This window comes from Lissotriton vulgaris, chromosome 8 (assembly GCF_964263255.1).
Source record: "Lissotriton vulgaris chromosome 8, aLisVul1.2, whole genome shotgun sequence".
Taxonomy (NCBI): Eukaryota; Metazoa; Chordata; class Amphibia; order Caudata; family Salamandridae; genus Lissotriton; species Lissotriton vulgaris.
Window position 1 is genome coordinate 154,842,516 of NC_141696.1, and position 16,031 is coordinate 154,858,546.

At 43.7% G+C, this 16,031-nt stretch overlaps 8 non-coding genes across 8 annotated transcripts; all 8 read right to left on the reverse strand.

Moving 5' to 3' along the window:
- Positions 1-1,773: 1,773 nt before the first annotated feature.
- TRNAL-AAG (transfer RNA leucine (anticodon AAG)) lies at positions 1,774-1,856 on the reverse strand. Its single transcript has one exon. It is a non-coding gene; the product is annotated as a tRNA-Leu (tRNA).
- A 2,288-nt stretch (positions 1,857-4,144) lies between these two features.
- On the reverse strand, positions 4,145-4,227 carry TRNAL-CAG (transfer RNA leucine (anticodon CAG)). The gene has a single exon. It is a non-coding gene; the product is annotated as a tRNA-Leu (tRNA).
- A 2,730-nt stretch (positions 4,228-6,957) lies between these two features.
- TRNAL-UAG (transfer RNA leucine (anticodon UAG)) lies at positions 6,958-7,040 on the reverse strand. The gene has a single exon. It is a non-coding gene; the product is annotated as a tRNA-Leu (tRNA).
- A 1,297-nt stretch (positions 7,041-8,337) lies between these two features.
- TRNAL-CAG (transfer RNA leucine (anticodon CAG)) lies at positions 8,338-8,420 on the reverse strand. The gene has a single exon. It is a non-coding gene; the product is annotated as a tRNA-Leu (tRNA).
- Positions 8,421-9,052: 632 nt separating this feature from the next.
- TRNAL-UAG (transfer RNA leucine (anticodon UAG)) lies at positions 9,053-9,135 on the reverse strand. The gene has a single exon. It is a non-coding gene; the product is annotated as a tRNA-Leu (tRNA).
- Positions 9,136-10,159: 1,024 nt separating this feature from the next.
- TRNAL-AAG (transfer RNA leucine (anticodon AAG)) lies at positions 10,160-10,242 on the reverse strand. The gene has a single exon. It is a non-coding gene; the product is annotated as a tRNA-Leu (tRNA).
- Positions 10,243-12,256: 2,014 nt separating this feature from the next.
- Positions 12,257-12,339, reverse strand: TRNAL-AAG (transfer RNA leucine (anticodon AAG)). Its single transcript has one exon. It is a non-coding gene; the product is annotated as a tRNA-Leu (tRNA).
- A 3,002-nt stretch (positions 12,340-15,341) lies between these two features.
- Positions 15,342-15,424, reverse strand: TRNAL-UAG (transfer RNA leucine (anticodon UAG)). The gene has a single exon. It is a non-coding gene; the product is annotated as a tRNA-Leu (tRNA).
- Positions 15,425-16,031: the final 607 nt, after the last annotated feature.

Consider the following 16,031-nt stretch of genomic DNA (forward strand, 5'->3'; position numbering starts at 1 on the left):
AACGCAGCGCCTTAGACCACACGGCCATCCTGACTTGCTTTTATAGAACCTTCCACAGGCCAGACAGCCATGCAAGTGGGGTACCGAAAAAGCATGCCCTCAATTTATTTATCCTATTATAAGTACTTCCAACAGATCTTTGAACAATCCATAGAGAGCAGTACCTATGAAGAACTCTTTATGCCTTTAAGGCGTACAAAGAGAAAGTGCTATTAACCAGCCACTTGAACGGCCCAAAGCTGCTTTGAAATTGAGTCAACAGCCACCTATTGGCTAGCTAAAGCAAATTCAACAAGGAATTTCAATGTCACAACATAGGGTGGAATACGCAAATCTAAGCAGCCCCTGATCACAGCCCTGAGGAAACTGCCGTAAGTGTGCTGGAGTCCAACTGTCTACCAGATGCTAGGCATTCTTCCATATTTGCATGGCCTGTCTGGCCAGGGCATACAAGAGCATGACTCTTCCAGATGAGCTCTTACATGGGTCCTATGCTCATATAGTAAGGACTGAACTTTGTCAGCAAGACTTTCTACAACCGAAATATATGAGAAACCCCAGCTCTCTTGACTAGATGAGGACGGAATCACATCCCAGGTGAAGACCAACAGATGCAACTTCCATCAGATGTTAACCTGAAAAAGGAGATTACATCTCCAAAAGTCATGTCAGAAGTGGGATTTGAACCCACGCCTCCAGAGGAGACTGCGGCCTATACACAGCGCCTTAGACCACTCGGTTATCCTGACAGAGCAGAGTCTTAAGAAATGTATAAAAGTCACTCAGAAATTTCTGCCTCCATGCAAGCCTGAAATAATTTAAACCTTCAAACACAAGGTGCAACTTTATGCACAGGACAATAAACACAGAAGATCACATGTGAAAGCATTTCATTTCACAGGTGTACAATTTTTATGCTTTTAGAATACCTCATACCTCTCACCAGCTTTTTAGGGTCCTGTATCCGACTCACAAAATTACCTTGCCTGCGACCTCTCTCTCTACACAAACAACTACTGCACAGGAAGTAGGAAGGCAGAAGGTGGGGCATATTATGCAAATGTGTGCTGTCATTGTGCCTTGCAGATTCATGCAGGATTTCTAGATCCTTGCTGGATACAAGAGTGCAGACCTTGTTTCAGATCAACTGTCCCTAGCAGGGAATGTCTGAGCACATGCAGTCTTTTGCTCTCTAGCCCCTGGCCTGGGACTCACCCTCACTGGCTGAGGCGTGAATTTCTGCATACCAACGTTGCATAGATGGTACGTTTGTGGTCGGTTTGGGATGGGTGGGAGGTCAAAAGCAGGGAAAAGTATGTCGCCTTCACTTCTAGTCTCCTCTTCTAGGCCTACCTGCCGTTTGCTCACTCTGTCTTTGTTTCATTCTCTCCATCCTCAACACCCCTTCTCACTCACTCGCTCTATCACTTGTGCTCTTTCCCCTTGCTCTGCATTTCATAGTGGAAACATCTCTTGAATGGAGCATTAGAAAATGATGTTACATAAAATTAACAATCTACTTATTGGAAACCAAAAATATCACAAGACTGAATGTAACCCATTTCATTAATAAAAGGGACTTTTTAAGCACCCCCCAAAAAACACATAAAACACCACGAGTGCTAGAAGAATATTATACGAGCTTGAAGACAGAATTGGGCAAATTAATTTGCAGTTGAAACTGAAGTTTGTTACTTATTCAGATATTATATGCACTGCCAATTTTTTGCTGAGATTCTAAAAGAACTCAGAGACAAAATGGACTTAAAGTTTTGTCAGAAGTGGGATTCGAACCCACGCCTCCAGGAGAGACTGCGGCCTTAACGCAGCGCCTTAGACCACTCGGCCATCCTGACCACATTTGCTTGATTATCTACAGAGAGGGAAAGAAATTGTGAACCAAAAAAAGCACACATCTTAGGTCATGAGTGGCTAGAGCAAGAAAAAAACTCACTGCACTTTTCCAAGCAGACAACCATAGAAGCCCATGTGAGGGAAATGATCTGATTTTTTCTCTCTCAAGAAAAAAGTAGAGTAAACACACAATTGTCAGAAGTGGGATTTGAACCCACGCCTCCAGAAGAGACTGCGACCTGAACACCTCGCCTTAGACCACTCGGCCATCCTGACTTGCATTTGTGGAACCTTCCACAGGCCAGACAGCCATGCAAGTGGGGTACCGAAAAGGGATGCCCTCAGTTTATTTATCCTATTATAAGTACTTCCAACAGATCTTTGAACAATCCATAGAGAGCAGTACCTATGAAGAACTCTTTAGACCTTTAAGGCGTACAAAGAGAAAGTGCTATTAACCAGCCACTTGAAAGGCCCAAAGCTGCTTTGAAATTGAGTCAACAGCCACCTCTTGGCTAGCTAAAGCAAATTCAACAAGGAATTTCAATGTCACAACATAGGGTGGAATACGCAAATCTAAGCAGCCCCTGATCACAGCCCTGAGGAAATTGCCGTAAGTGTGCTGGAGTCCAACTGTCTACTAGATGCTAGGCATTCTTCCATATTTGCATGGCCTGTCTGGCCAGGGCATACAAGAGCATGACTCTTCCAGATGAGCTCTTACATGGGTCCTATGCTCATATAGTAAGGACTGCACTTTGTCAGCAAGACTTTATACAACCGAAATATATGAGAAACCCCAGCTCTCTTGATTAGATGAGGACAGAATCACATCCCAGGTGAAGACCAACAGATGCAACTTCCATCAGATGTTAACCTGAAAAAGGAGATTACATCTCCAAAAGTCATGTCAGAAGTGGTATTTGAACCCACGCCTCCAGAGGAGACTGCGGCCTAAACACAGCTCCTTAGACCACTCGGCCATCCTGACAGTGCAGAGTCTTAAGAAATGTATAAAAGTCACTCAGAAATTTCTGCCTCCATGAAAGCCTGAAATAATTTAAACCTTCAAACACAAGGTGCAACTTTATGCACAGGTCAATAAACACAGAAGATCACATGTGAAAGCATTTCATTTCACAGGTGTACAATTTTTATGCTTTTAGAATACCTCATACCTCTCACCAGCTATTTAGGGTCCTGTATCCTACTCACAAAATTACCTTGCCTGTGACCTCTCTCTCTACACAAACAACTACTGCACAGGAAGTAGGAAGGCAGAAGGTGGGGCATGTTATTCAAATGTATGCTGTCATTGTGCCTTGCAGATTCATGCAGGATTTCTAGATCCTTGCTGGATACAAGAGTGCAGACCTTGTTTCAGATCAACTGTCCCTAGCAGGGAACGTCTGAGCACATGCAGTCTTTTGCTCTCTAGCCCCTGGCCTGGGACTCCCACTCACTGGCTGAGGCGTGAATTTCTGCATACCAACGTTGCATAGATGGTACGTTTGTGGTCGATTTGGGATGGGTGGGAGGTCAAAAGCAGGGAAAAGTATGTCGCCTTCACTTCTAGTCTCCTCTTCTAGGCCTACCTGCCGTTCACTCACTCTGTCTTTGTTTCATTCTCTCCTTCCTCAACACCCCTTCTCACTCACTCGCTCTATCACTTGTGCTCTTTCCCCTTGCTCTGCATTTCATAGTGGAAACATCTCTTGAATGGAGCATTAGAAAATGAGGTTACATAAAATTAACAATCTACTTATTGGAAACCAAAAATATCACAAGACTGAATGTAACCCATTTAATTAATAAAAGGGACTTTTTAAGCACACCCCAAAAAACACATAAAACACCACGAGTGCTAGAAGAATATTATACGAGCTTGAAGACAGAATTGGGCAAATTAATTTGCAGTTGAAACTGAAGTTTGTTACTTATTCAGATATTATATGCACTGCCAATTTTTAGCTGAGATTCTAAAAGAACTCAGAGACAAAATGGACTTAAAGTTTTGTCAGACGTGGGATTCGAACCCACACCTCCAGGAGAGACTGCGGCCTTAACGCAGTGCTTTAGACCGCTCGGCCATCCTGACCACATGTTGCTTGATCATCTACAGAGAGGGAAAGATATTGTGAACCAAAAAAAGCACACATCTTAGGTCATGAGTGGCGAGAGCAAGAAAAAAACTCACTGCACTTTTCCAAGTAGACAACCATATAAGCCATTGTGAGGGAAATGATCTGATTTTTTCTCTCTCAAGAAAAAAGTAGAGTAAACACACAATTGTCAGAAGTGGGATTTGAACCCACGCCTCCAAAAGAGACTGCGACCTGAACACAGCGCCTTAGACCACTCGGCCATCCTGACTTGCATTTGTAAAACCTTCCACAGGCCAGACAGCCATGCAAGTGGGGTACCGAAAAGGCATGCCCTCAATTTATTTATCCTATTATAAGTACTTCCAACAGATCTTTGAACAATCCATAGAGAGCAGTACCTATGAAGAACTCTTTAGACCTTTAAGGCGTACAAAGAGAAAGTGCTATTAACCAGCCACTTGAACGTCCCAAAGCTGCTTTGAAATTGAGTCAACAGCCACCTCTTGGCTAGCTAAAGCAAATTCAACAAGGAATTTCAATGTCACAACATAGGGTGGAATACGCAAATCTAAGCAGCCCCTGATCACAGCCCTGAGGAAATTGCCGTAAGTGTGCTGGAGTCCAACTGTCTACCAGATGCTAGGCATTCTTCCATATTTTCATGGCCTGTCTGGCCAGGGCATACAAGAGCATGACTCTTCCAGATGAGCTCTTACATGGGTCCTATGCTCATATAGTAAGGACTGCACGTTGTCAGCAAGACTTTATACAACCGAAATATATGAGAAACCCCAGCTCTCTTGACTAGATGAGGACGGAATCACATCCCAGGTGAAGACCAACAGATGCAACTTCCCTCAGATGTTAACCTGAAAAAGGAGATTATATCTCAAAAAGTCATGTCAGAAGTGCGATTTGAACCCACACCTCCAGAGGAGACTGCGGCCTAAACACAGCGCCTTAGACCACTCGGCCATCCTGACAGTGAAGAGTCTTAAGAAATGTATAAAAGTCACTCAGAAATTTCTGCCTCCATGCAAGCCTGAAATAATTTAAACCTTCAAACACAAGGTGCAACTTTATGCACAGGACAATAAACACAGAAGATCACATGTGAAAGCATTTCATTTCAGAGGTGTACAATTTTTATGCTTTTAGAATACCTCATACCTCTCACCAGCTATTTAGGGTCCTGTATCCTACTCACAAAATTACCTTGCCTGCGACCTCTCTCTCTAAACAATCAACTACTGCACAGGAAGTAGGAAGGCAGAAGGTGGGGCATATTATGCAAATGTATGCTGTCATTGTGCCTTGCAGATTCATGCAGGATTTCTAGATCCTTGCTGGATACAAGAGAGCAGACCTTGTTTCAGATCAACTGTCCCTAGCAGGGAACGTCTGAGCACATGCAGTCTTTTGCTCTCCAGCCCCTGGCCTTGGACTCACCCTCACTGGCTGAGGCGTGAATTTCTGCATACCAACGTTGCACAGATGGTACGTTTGTGGTCGGTTTGGGATGGGTGGGAGGTCAAAAGCAGGGAAAAGTATGTCGCCTTCACTTCTAGTCTCCTCTTCTAGGCCTACCTGCCGTTCACTCACTCTGTCTTTGTTTCATTCTCTCCATCCTCAACACCCCTTCTCACTCACTCGCTCTATCACTTGTGCTCTTCCCCCTTGCTCTGCATTTCATAGTGGAAACATCTCTTGAATGGAGCATTAGAAAATGAGGTTACATAAAATTAACAATCTACTTATTGGAAACCAAAAATATCACAAGACTGAATGTAACCCATTTCATTAATAAAAGGGACTTTTTAAGCACCCCCCAAAAAACACATAAAACAGCACGAGTGCTAGAAGAATATTATACGAGCTTGAAGACAGAATTGGGCAAATTAATTTGCAGTTGAAACTGAAGTTTGTTACTTATTCAGATATTATATGCACTGCCAATTTTTAGCTGAGATTCTAAAAGAACTCAGAGACAAAATGGACTTAAAGTTTAGTCAGAAGTGGGATTCGAACCCATGTCTCCAGGATAGACTGCTGCCTTAACGCAGCGCCTTAGACCACTCGGCCATCCTGACCACATGTTGCTTGGTCATCTACAGAGAGGGAAAGATATTGTGAACCAAAAAAAGCACACATCTTAGGTCATGAGTGGCTAGAGCAAGAAAAAAACTCACTGCACTTTTTCCAAGTAGACAACCATATAAGCCCATGTGAAGGAAATGATCTGATTTTTTCTCTCTCAAGAAAAAAGTAGAGTAAACACACAATTGTCAGAAGTGGGATTTGAACCCACGCCTCCAGAAGAGACTGCGACCTGAACGCAGCGCATTAGACCACTCGGCCATCCTGACTTGTATTTATAGAACCTTCCACCGGCCAGACAGCCATGCAAGTGGGGTACCGAAAAAGCATGCCCTCAATTTATTTATCCTATTATAAGTACTTCCAACAGATCTTTGAACAATCCATAGAGAGCAGTACCTATGAAGAACTCTTTATGCCTTTAAGGAGTACAAAGAGAAAGTGCTATTAACCAGCCACTTGAACGGCCCAAAGCTGCTTTGAAATTGAGTCAACAGCCACCTCTTGGCTAGCTAAAGTAAATTCAACAAGGAATTTCAATGTCACAACATAGGGTGGAATACGCAAATCTAAGCAGCCCCTGATCACAGCCCTGAGGAAATTGCCGTAAGTGTGCTGGAGTCCAACTGTCTACCAGATGCTAGGCATTCTTCCATATTTGCATGGCCTGTCTGGCCAGGGCATACAAGAGCATGACTCTTCCAGATGAGCTCTTACATGGGTCCTATGCTCATATAGTAAGGACTGCACTTTGTCAGCAAGACTTTATACAACCGAAATATATGAGAAACCCCAGCTCTCTTGACTAGATGAGGACGGAATCACATCCCAGGTGAAGACCAACAGATGCAACTTCCATCAGATGTTAACCTGAAAAAGGAGATTACATCTCCAAAAGTCATGTCAGAAGTGGGATTCGAACCCACGCCTCCAGAGGAGACTGCGGCCTAAACACAGCACCTTAGACCACTCGGCCATCCTGACAGAGCAAAGTCTTAAGAAATGTATAAAAGTCACTCAGAAATTTCTGCCTCCATGCAAGCCTGAAATAATTTAAACCTTCAAACACAAGGTGCAACTTTATGCACAGGACAATAAACACAGAAGATCACATGTGAAAGCATTTCATTTCACAGGTGTACAATTTTTATGCTTTTAGAATACCTCATACCGCTCACCAGCTTTTTAGGGTCCTGTATCCGACTCACAAAATTACCTTGCCTGCGACCTCTCTCTCTACACAAACAACTACTGCACAGGAAGTAGGAAGGCAGAAGGTGGGGCATATTATGCAAATGTGTGCTGTCATTGTGCCTTGCAGATTCATGCAGGATTTCTAGATCCTTGCTGGATACAAGAGTGCAGACCTTGTTTCAGATCAACTGTCCCTAGCAGGGAATGTCTGAGCACATGCAGTCTTTTGCTCTCTAGCCCCTGGCCTGGGACTCACCCTCATTGGCTGAGGCGTGAATTTCTGCATACCAACGTTGCATAGATGGTACGTTTGTGGTCGGTTTGGGATGGGTGGGAGGTCAAAAGCAGGGAAAAGTATGTCGCCTTCACTTCTAGTCTCCTCTTCTAGGCCTACCTGCCGTTTGCTCACTCTGTCTTTGTTTCATTCTCTCCATCCTCAACACCCCTTCTCACTCACTCGCTCTATCACTTGTGCTCTTTCCCCTTGCTCTGCATTTCATAGTGGAAACATCTCTTGAATGGAGCATTAGAAAATGATGTTACATAAAATTAACAATCTACTTATTGGAAACCAAAAATATCACAAGACTGAATGTAACCCATTTCATTAATAAAAGGGACTTTTTAAGCACCCCCCAAAAAACACATAAAACACCACGAGTGCTAGAAGAATATTATACGAGCTTGAAGACAGAATTGGGCAAATTAATTTGCAGTTGAAACTGAAGTTTGTTACTTATTCAGATATTATATGCACTGCCAATTTTTAGCTGAGATTCTAAAAGAACTCAGAGACAAAATGGACTTAAAGTTTTGTCAGAAGTGGGATTCGAACCCACGTCTCCAGGAGAGACTGCGGCCTTAACGCAGCACCTTCGAACTCGGCCATCCTGACCACATGTTGCTTGATCATCTACAGAGAGGGAAAGATATTGTGAACCAAAAAAAGCACACATCTTAGGTCATGAGTGGCGAGAGCAAGAAAAAAACTCACTGCACTTTTCCAAGTAGACAACCATATAAGCCATTGTGAGGGAAATGATCTGATTTTTTCTCTCTCAAGAAAAAAGTAGAGTAAACACACAATTGTCAGAAGTGGGATTTGAACCCACGCCTCCAGAAGAAACTGCGACCTGAACACAGCGCCTTAGACCACTCGGCCATCCTGACTTGCATTTGTAAAACCTTCCACAGGCCAGACAGCCATGCAAGTGGGGTACCGAAAAGGCATGCCCTCAATTTATTTATCCTATTATAAGTACTTCCAACAGATCTTTGAACAATCCATAGAGAGCAATACCTATGAAGAACTCTTTAGACCTTTAAGGCGTACAAAGAGAAAGTGCTATTAACCAGCCACTTGAACGGCCCAAAGCTGCTTTGAAATTGAGTCAACAGCCACCTCTTGGCTAGCTAAAGCAAATTCAACAAGGAATTTCAATGTCACAACATAGGGTGGAATACGCAAATCTAAGCAGCCCCTGATCACAGCCCTGAGGAAATTGCCGTAAGTGTGCTGGAGTCCAACTGTCTACCAGATGCTAGGCATTCTTCCATATTTGCATGGCCTGTCTGGCCAGGGCATACAAGAGCATGACTCTTCCAGATGAGCTCTTACATGGGTCCTATGCTCATATAGTAAGGACTGCACTTTGTCAGCAAGACTTTATACAACCGAAATATATGAGAAACCCCAGCTCTCTTGACTAGATGAGGACGGAATCACATCCCAGGTGAAGACCAACAGATGCAACTTCCATCAGATGTTAACCTGAAAAAGGAGATTACATCTCCAAAAGTCATGTCAGAAGTGGGATTCGAACCCACGTCTCCAGAGGAGCCTGCGGCCTAAACACAGCGCCTTAGACCACTCGGCCATCCTGGCAGAGCAGAGTCTTAAGAAATGTATAAAAGTCACTCAGAAATTTCTGCCTCCATGCAAGCCTGAAATAATTTAAACCTTCAAACACAAGGTGCAACTTTATGCACAGGACAATAAACACAGAAGATCACATGTGAAAGCATTTCATTTCACAGGTGTACAATTTTTATGCTTTTAGAATACCTCATACCTCTCACCAGCTTTTTAGGGTCCTGTATCCGACTCACAAAATTACCTTGCCTGCGACCTCTCTCTCTACACAAGCAACTACTGCACAGGAAGTAGGAAGGCAGAAGGTGGGGCATATTATGCAAATGTATGCTGTCATTGTGCCTTGCAGATTCATGCAGGATTTCTAGATCCTTGCTGGATACAAGAGAGCAGACCTTGTTTCAGATCAACTGTCCCTAGCAGGGAACGTCTGAGCACATGCAGTCTTTTGCTCTCTAGCCCCTGGCCTGGGACTCACCCTCACTGGCTGAGGCGTGAATTTCTGCATACCAACGTTGCATAGATGGTACGTTTATGGTCGGTTTGGGATGGGTGGGAGGTCAAAAGCAGGGAAAAGTATGTCGCCTTCACTTCTAGTCTCCTCTTCTAGGCATACCTGCCGTTCACTCACTCTGTCTTTGTTTCATTCTCTCCTTCCTCAACACCCCTTCTCACTCACTCGCTCTATCACTTGTGCTCTTTCCCCTTGCTCTGCATTTCATAGTGGAAATATCTCTTGAATGGAGCATTAGAAAATGAGGTTACATAAAATTAACAATCTACTTATTGGAAACCAAAAATATCACAAGACTGAATGTAACCCATTTCATTAATAAAAGGGACTTTTTGAGCAACCCCCAAAAAACACATAAAACACCACGAGTGCTAGAAGAATATTATACGAGCTTGAAGACAGAATTGGGCAAATTAATTTGCAGTTGAAACTGAAGTTTGTTACTTATCCAGATATTATATGCACTGCCAATTTTTAGCTGAGATTCTAAAAGAACTCAGAGACAAAATGGACTTAAAGTTTTGTCAGAAGTGGGATTCGAACCCACGCCTCCAGGAGAGACTGCGGCCTTAACGCAGCGCCTTAGACCACTCGGCCATCCTGACCACATGTTGCTTGATCATCTACAGAGAGGGAAAGATATTGTGAACCAAAAAAAGCACACATCTTAGGTCATGAGTGGCTAGAGCAAGAAAAAAACTCACTGCACTTTTCCAAGTAGACAACCATATAAGCCCATGTGAGGGAAATGATCTAATTTTTTCTCTCTCAAGAAAAAAGTAGAGTAAACACACAATTGTCAGAAGTGGGATTTGATCCCACGCCTCCAGAAGAGACTGCGACCTGAACGCAGCGCCTTAGGCAACTCGGCCATCCTGACTTGCATTTGTGGAACCTTCCACAGGCCAGACAGCCATGCAAGTGGGGTACCGAAAAGGCATGCCCTCAATTTATTTATCCTATTATAAGTACTTCCAACAGATCTTTGAACAATCCATAGAGAGCAGTACCTATGAAGAACTCTTTAGACCTTTAAGGCGTACAAAGAGAAAGTGCTATTAACCAGCCACTTGAACGGCCCAAAGCTGCTTTGAAATTGAGTCAACAGCCACCTCTTGGATAGCTAAAGCAAATTCAACAAGGAATTTCAATGTCACAACATAGGGTGGAATACGCAAATCTAAGCAGCCCCTGATCACAGCCCTGAGGAAATTGCCGTAAGTGTGCTGGAGTCCAACTGTCTACCAGATGCTAGGCATTCTTCCATATTTGCATGGCCTGTCTGGCCAGGGCATACAAGAGCGTGACTCTTCCAGATGATCTCTTACATGGGTCCTATGCTCATATAGTAAGGACTGCACTTTGTCAGCAAGACTTTATACAACCGAAATATATGAGAAACCCCAGCTCTCTTGACTAGATGATGACGGAATCACATCCCAGGTGAAGACCAACAGATGCAACTTCCATCAGATGTTAACCTGAAAAAGGAGATTACATCTCCAAAAGTCATGTCAGAAGTGGGATTCGAACCCACGCCTCCAGAGAAGACTGCGGCCTAACCACAGCGCCTTAGACCACTCGGCCATCCTGCCAGTGCAGAGTCTTAAGAAATGTATAAAAGTCATTCAGAAATTTCTGCCTCCATGCAAGCCTGAAATAATTTAAACCTTCAAACACAAGGTGCAACTTTATGCACAGGACAATAAACACAGAAGATCACATGTGAAAGTATTTCATTTCACAGGTGTACAATTTTTATGCTTTTAGAATACCTCATACCTCTCACCAGCTATTTAGGGTCCTGTATCCTACTCACAAAATTACCTTGCCTGCGACCTCTCTCTCTACACAAGCAACTACTGCACAGGAAGTAGGAAGGCAGAAGGTGGGGCATATTATGCAAATGTATGCTGTCATTGTGCCTTGCAGATTCATGCAGGATTTCTAGATCCTTGCTGGATACAAGAGAGCAGACCTTGTTTCAGATCAACTGTCCCTAGCAGGGAACGTCTGAGCACATGCAGTCTTTTGCTCTCTAGCCCCTGGCCTGGGACTCACCCTCACTGGCTGAGGCGTGAATTTCTGCATACCAACGTTGCATAGATGGTACGTTTGTGGTCGGTTTGGGATGGGTGGGAGGTCAAAAGCAGGGAAAAGTATGTCGCCTTCACTTCTAGTCTCCTCTTCTAGGCCTACCTGCCGTTCACTCACTCTGTCTTTGTTTCATTCTCTCCTTCCTCAACACCCCTTCTCACTCACTCGCTCTATCACTTGTGCTCTTTCCCCTTGCTCTGCATTTCATAGTGGAAACATCTCTTGAATGGAGCATTAGAAAATGAGGTTACATAAAATTAACAATCTACTTATTGGAAACCAAAAATATCACAAGACTGAATGGAACCCATTTCATTAATAAAAGGGACTTTTTAAGCACCCCTCAAAAAACACATAAAACACCACGAGTGCTAGAAGAATATTACACGAGCTTGAAGACAGAATTGGGCAAATTAATTTGCAGTTGAAACTGAAGTTTGTTACTTATTCAGATATTTTATGCACTGCCAATTTTTAGCTGAGATTCTAAAAGAACTCAGAGACAAAATGGACTTAAAGTTTTGTCAGAAGTGGGATTCGAACCCACGCCTCCAGGAGAGGCTGCGGCCTTAACGCAGCGCCTTATACCACTCGGCCATCCTGACCACATGTTGTTTGATCATCTACAGAGAGGGAAAGATATTGTGAACCAAGAAAAGCACACATCTTAGGTCATGAGTGGCTAGAGCAAGAAAAAAACTCACTGCACTTTTCCAAGTAGACAACCATATAAGCCCATGTGAGGGAAATGATCTGATTTTTTCTCTCCCAAGAAAAAAGTAGAGTAAACACACAATTGTCAGAAGTTGGATTTGAACCCACGCCTCCAGAAGAAACTGCGACCTGAACGCAGCGCCTTAGACCGCTCGGCCATCCTGACTTGCAGTTATAGAATCTTCCACAGGCCAGACAGCCATGCAAGTGGGGTACCGAAAAAGCATGCCCTCAATTTATTTATCCTATTATAAGTACTTCCAACAGATCTTTGAACAATCCATAGAGAGCAGTACCTATGAAGAACTCTTTATGCCTTTAAGGCGTACAAAGAGAAAGTGCTATTAACCAGCCACTTGAACGGCCCAAAGCTGCTTTGAAATTGAGTCAACAGCCACCTCTTGGCTAGCTAAAGCAAATTCAACAAGGAATTTCAATGTCACAACATAGGGTGGAATACGCAAATCTAAGCAGCCCCTGATCACAGCCCTGAGGAAATTGCCGTAAGTGTGCTGGAGTCCAACTGTCTACCAGATGCTAGGCATTCTTCCATATTTGCATGGCCTGTCTGGCCAGGGCATACAAGAGCATGACTCTTCCAGATGAGCTCTTACATGGGTCCTATGCTCATATAGTAAGGACTGCACTTTGTCAGCAAGACTTTATACAACCGAAATATATGAGAAACCCCAGCTCTCTTGACTAGATGAGGACGGAATCACATCCCAGGTGAAGACCAACAGATGCAACTTCCATCAGATGTTAACCTGAAAAAGGAGATTACATCTCCAAAAGTCATGTCAGAAGTGGGATTCGAACCCATGCCTCCAGGGGAGACTGCGGCCTAAACACAGCGCCTTAGACCACTCGGCCATCCTGACAGAGCAGAGTCTTAAGAAATGTATAAAAGTCACTCAGAAATTTCTGCCTCCATGCAAGCCTGAAATAATTTAAACCTTCAAACACAAGGTGCAACTTTATGCACAGGACAATAAACACAGAAGATCACATGTGAAAGCATTTCATTTCACAGGTGTACAATTTTTATGCTTTTAGAATACCTCATACCTCTCACCAGCTTTTTAGGGTCCTGTATCCGACTCACAAAATTACCTTGCCTGCGACCTCTCTCTCTACACAAACAACTACTGCACAGGAAGTAGGAAGGCAGAAGGTGGGGCATATTATGCAAATGTGTGCTGTCATTGTGCCTTGCAGATTCATGCAGGATTTCTAGATCCTTGCTGGATACAAGAGTGCAGACCTTGTTTCAGATCAACTGTCCCTAGCAGGGAACGTCTGAGCACATGCAGTCTTTTGCTCTCTAGCCCCTGGCCTGGGACTCACCCTCACTGGCTGAGGCATGAATTTCTGCATACCAACGTTGCACAGATGGTACGTTTGTGGTCGGTTTGGGATGGGTGGGAGGTCAAAAGCAGGGAAAAGTATGTCGCCTTCACTTCTAGTCTCCTCTTCTAGGCCTACCTGCCGTTCACTCACTCTGTCTTTGTTTCATTCTCTCCATCCTCAACACCCCTTCTCACTCACTCGCTCTATCACTTGTGCTCTTTCCCCTTGCTCTGCATTTCATAGTGGAAACATCTCTTGAATGGAGCATTAGAAAATGAGGTTACATAAAATTAACAATCTACTTATTGGAAACCAAAAATATCACAAGACTGAATGTAACCCATTTCATTAATAAAAGGGACTTTTTAAGCACCCCCCAAAAAACACATAAAACAGCACGAGTGCTAGAAGAATATTATACGAGCTTGAAGACAGAATTGGGCAAATTAATTTGCAGTTGAAACTGAAGTTTGTTACTTATTCAGATATTATATGCACTGCCAATTTTTAGCTGAGATTCTAAAAGAACTCAGAGACAAAATGGACTTAAAGTTTTGTCAGAAGTGGGATTCGAACCCACGTCTCCAGGAGAGACTGCGGCCTTAACGCAGCGCCTTCGAACTCGGCCATCCTGACCACATGTTGCTTGATCATCTACAGAGAGGGAAAGATATTGTGAACCAAAAAAAGCACACATCTTAGGTCATGAGTGGCGAGAGCAAGAAAAAAACTCACTGCACTTTTCCAAGTAGACAACCATATAAGCCATTGTGAGGGAAATGATCTGATTTTTTCTCTCTCAAGAAAAAAGTAGAGTAAACACACAATTGTCAGAAGTGGGATTTGAACCCCCGCCTCCAGAAGAAACTGCGACCTGAACACAGCGCCTTAGACCACTCGGCCATCCTGACTTGCATTTGTAAAACCTTCCACAGGCCAGACAGCCATGCAAGTGGGGTACCGAAAAGGCATGCCCTCAATTTATTTATCCTATTATAAGTACTTCCAACAGATCTTTGAACAATCCATAGAGAGCAATACCTATGAAGAACTCTTTAGACCTTTAAGGCGTACAAAGAGAAAGTGCTATTAACCAGCCACTTGAACGGCCCAAAGCTGCTTTGAAATTGAGTCAACAGCCACCTCTTGGCTAGCTAAAGCAAATTCAACAAGGAATTTCAATGTCACAACATAGGGTGGAATACGCAAATCTAAGCAGCCCCTGATCACAGCCCTGAGGAAATTGCCGTAAGTGTGCTGGAGTCCAACTGTCTACCAGATGCTAGGCATTCTTCCATATTTGCATGGCCTGTCTGGCCAGGGCATACAAGAGCATGACTCTTCCAGATGAGCTCTTACATGGGTCCTATGCTCATATAGTAAGGACTGCACTTTGTCAGCAAGACTTTATACAACCGAAATATATGAGAAACCCCAGCTCTCTTGACTAGATGAGGACGGAATCACATCCCAGGTGAAGACCAACAGATGCAACTTCCATCAGATGTTAACCTGAAAAAGGAGATTACATCTCCAAAAGTCATGTCAGAAGTGGGATTCGAACCCACGTCTCCAGAGGAGACTGCGGCCTAAACACAGCGCCTTAGACCACTCGGCCATCCTGGCAGAGCAGAGTCTTAAGAAATGTATAAAAGTCACTCAGAAATTTCTGCCTCCATGCAAGCCTGAAATAATTTAAACCTTCAAACACAAGGTGCAACTTTATGCACAGGACAATAAACACAGAAGATCACATGTGAAAGCATTTCATTTCACAGGTGTACAATTTTTATGCTTTTAGAATACCTCATACCTCTCACCAGCTTTTTAGGGTCCTGTATCCGACTCACAAAATTACCTTGCCTGCGACCTCTCTCTCTACACAAGCAACTACTGCACAGGAAGTAGGAAGGCAGAAGGTGGGGCATATTATGCAAATGTATGCTGTCATTGTGCCTTGCAGATTCATGCAGGATTTCTAGATCCTTGCTGGATACAAGAGAGCAGACCTTGTTTCAGATCAACTGTCCCTAGCAGGGAACGTCTGAGCACATGCAGTCTTTTGCTCTCTAGCCCCTGGCCTGGGACTCACCCTCACTGGCTGAGGCGTGAATTTCTGCATACCAACGTTGCATAGATGGTACGTTTATGGTCGGTTTGGGATGGGTGGGAGGTCAAAAGCAGGGAAAAGTATGTCGCCTTCACTTCTAGTCTCCTCTTCTAGGCATACCTG